General features: G+C 41.5%; 1 non-coding gene across 1 annotated transcript; it reads right to left on the minus strand.

Moving 5' to 3' along the window:
- Positions 1-2851: 2851 nt before the first annotated feature.
- Positions 2852-2954, minus strand: LOC112740087 (small nucleolar RNA R71). Its single transcript, XR_003171020.1, has one exon. It is a non-coding gene; the product is annotated as a small nucleolar RNA R71 (small nucleolar RNA).
- Between the last annotated feature and the right edge of the window lie 622 nt (positions 2955-3576).

Here is a 3576-nt window from a genome sequence, read left to right on the forward strand (position 1 = left end):
CGGACGCATGGCTCACGCGTCCGCGTCATATCCCAATGATGGCCGCTCACACGATCGCGTCAACCACGTGACCGCGTCACCCTGGATTTTGGCAATAATAAGTTTTGAACAGAGAGTTGTGCGAGCACGAGGCTGCCCTCGCGCCAGTAGCATAAAACGAGTCACGCGTCCACGTGACCGACGCGACCGCGTCGCTTAATTTAAGCGCAAGTCACGCGACCGCGTCCCCCATGCGTCCGTGTCGCTTGTGCTGCACAACTTATCCTAATTTGCCAAATATCTTATCTTTCCCTTCCCCAAATCCTACTTTTTCTTTTCCCTCCTCATTATTTTCTTCCCCTTTCTTCTCCTTCCTTCTTTCTCACTTTCTACTTTCTCTCTCTCACCATCATTATCAAGGTTTTTTTTTTCTTTTCTTCTTCCCTCTTTAATTTTCTATTTTTCTTCTCAATTTATGTTTTCTTCTCCTTTTCTTTTTATTTTTACTTGCATTATCCATGTTTTTCTTTTCTTTCTTTTTCTTTTAATTGGTGTTAGACATTTATTTGGGTCATTGTTTTCTATATTTTGCTTGTGGTTTATTAAAGAAATTGTTTGACAATTATATCTTACTTTTTAAAGGGGTTGCTTGCATGTTCAATTTAATAATCTCAATATCTTATTCTTCATGCATGCTATGTGTTTGTGAAAACGCCGGTATGGCATTGTACACTATTTTTGGATTTCTTTTAATCTACTACTCTATATGCCTGTTTTTCACAAAACCCTTTTTAATATTTTATTACTTAAATATAATTATCATTACAAACAAATTATCAGTTTGAAAGGCTTGGTAATCTAACTTGGACATTGAATGCTTGATCTATGCTACTCATGCCTTTGCCTGCATGCCAATAAACACCTTGCATTTAATTGTCATCATATGCACTTCCTATATTTCCATTTATGATTTTTCACATGTAGTCATGACCATGTGTTAACATCATTTACCTTTTAATGTGCATTCATTACCACCTTTCCGTTCTCTTCCTTGCTCTATCCCTTAACATTTTGACATACTTTCTCTTTTCTCCCTTTTAAGATGGCCACCAAGAAAGGCAAGAAGAAAGCTGCTTCCAAATCAACAGCAAGGAGAGGAACAAAACGAGCATTAGTGGCAGAGCCTTCTTCAACTGCAGTTAAATCCTCAACAAAAAGAATTAAGAGGATTATAAAGGTTGATGATAAAGAGAAAGCCTTCCCAGCAAAGGACACTACGCGATTTCCCAAGCTACTGTGAGCAGATGTTCTCCATCCTGGTAGAAAGGAGTTACAACAACGAATACCTTCTTATCCTCCCAAACCACATTACTGATTTTGTTGAGCTGAAAATTGCACGAAGATAATGGGGTTTCCTCCAGAGATAGCCACGGCAGGTTAATCTTTCTTGGGTAGTCGAGTTCTACTCCAACTTCTACCTACCGACCCTGCAGTCTGTCTATGTCCGCCAGAAGTAAGTCTCCATCACAGAAGAGGCCATTCAACGAGCTTTAGATCTTCCCCCTACTCCAGAAGGACTGGACGCATTTCTAGAAGCCACACTCAAGCGACAGATGTACCAATTTGACTGGGACACTGTTCTCAGAGTTATCGCACTACCTGGCAGCAGATGGATCTACGGATACCATCGTTCCCGTCCTAAGGGAATATCGGCTTCCGCACTCACCTTGGAGGCTCGTGTATGGGCACAGATTATGTCCCATTACGTATTTCTGAGCACTCACGAGTCCTCCTTCACTGTAGACATGGCCGTTCTAGTATGGTGCATCCTTACAGACCAACCTCTGAACCTACCAAGACACATCCGGAAGGCCATGGGACACGTACAAATTACGGGCAACTTACCTTTTTCCGCCTTGGTTTCAGATCTTGTCTCAACATCCGGAGTCTCCTACAGAGCCGGAGACACCAAAGCCATGCTTCCACGGGATGATCAGTACGTCCCTAATGGGAAATATCTCAGACCTTCAGTAGCCACTACAAGCCAGCCTACTGAACCAGCTGAAGATATTCCTCCTTCAACACCACAAGCACCTACAACAAATCAACTGCTCCATCAGATACTTGAAAGGTTGGATCGGCAGGAACACAAAGCGAAGCTACGAGATTGCCGTAACAATCGCCAATTCACATACCTCAAGGAGCTACTTAAAGAAAAATTCACATACTCTCTCTACCTCCTCCTTCTATTCTTCTTTTCCTCTGACGCCTCAAGGAATCTCTATACTGTGACATAGAGGATTCCATACTTTCTTGTTCTCTTCTCTTTCATATGAGCAGGAGTAAGGACAAAGGCATTCTTGTTGAAGCTGATCCTGAACCTGAAAGGACCTTGAAGAGAAAGCTAAGAGAAGCTAAAGTACAAATCTCTGTAGAGGGCCTAACAGAGCTCTTCAAGGAGGAAGAAATCATGGCAACCGAAAAGAACAATGCCAACAATGCAAGGAAGGTGCTTGGTGACTTTACTACACCTACTCCCGACTTCTATGGGAGAAGCATCTCAATCCCTGCCATTGGAGCAAACAAATTTGAGCTTAAGCCTCAATTAGTTTCTCTAATGCAACAAAATTGCAAGTTTCATGGACTTCCATTGGAAGATCCTCATCAGTTCTTAGCTGAATTCTTGCAAATCTGTGACACTGTCAAGACCAATGGGGTTGACCCTGAGGTCTACAGACTTATGCTCTTCCCTTTTGCTGTAAGAGACAGAGCTAGAACATGGTTGGATTCACAACCTAAAGAAAGTCTGAACTCTTGGGAAAAGCTAGTCAATGCCTTCTTGGCAAAGTTCTTTCCATCTCAAAAATTGAGCAAGCTTAGAGTGGAAGTCCAAAACTTCAGACAGAAGGAAGGTGAATCCCTCTATGAAGCTTGGGAAAGATACAAGCAATTGATCAGAAGGTGTCCTCTGACATGCTTTCAGAATGGAGCATCATAGGTATATTCTATGATGGTCTGTCTGAACTATCCAAGATATCATTGGATAGCTCTACTGGAGGATCTCTTCATCTGAAGAAGATGCCTGAAGAAGCTCAAGAACTCATTGAAATGGTTGCAAATAACCAATTTATGTACACTTCTGAAAGGAATCCTGTGAATAATGGGACAAATCAGAAGAAAGAAGTTCTTGAGATTGATACTCTGAATGCCATATTGGCTCAGAACAAGATATTATCTCAACAAGTTAATATGATCTCTCAGAGTCTGTCTGGAATACAAGCAGTAACAGGCAGTACTAAAGAAGCTTCCTCTGAAGAAGAAGCTTATGACCCTGAGAACCCTGCAATGGAAGACGTGAATTACATGGGAGAATCCTATAAAAATACCTATAATCCTTCATGGAGAAATCATCCAAATCTCTCATGGAAGGATCAACAGAGACCTCAATAAGGTTTCAACAACAATGATGGTGGAAGAAACAGGTTTAGCAATAGCAAGCCTTTTCCATCATCTTCTCAGCAACAGACAGAGAATTCTAAGTAGAGCCACTCTGACTTAGCAACTATAGTTTCTGATCTAATTAAAACTACTCAAAGT

Source organism: Arachis hypogaea, chromosome 13, assembly GCF_003086295.3.
Source record: "Arachis hypogaea cultivar Tifrunner chromosome 13, arahy.Tifrunner.gnm2.J5K5, whole genome shotgun sequence".
Classification (NCBI taxonomy): domain Eukaryota; kingdom Viridiplantae; phylum Streptophyta; class Magnoliopsida; order Fabales; family Fabaceae; genus Arachis; species Arachis hypogaea.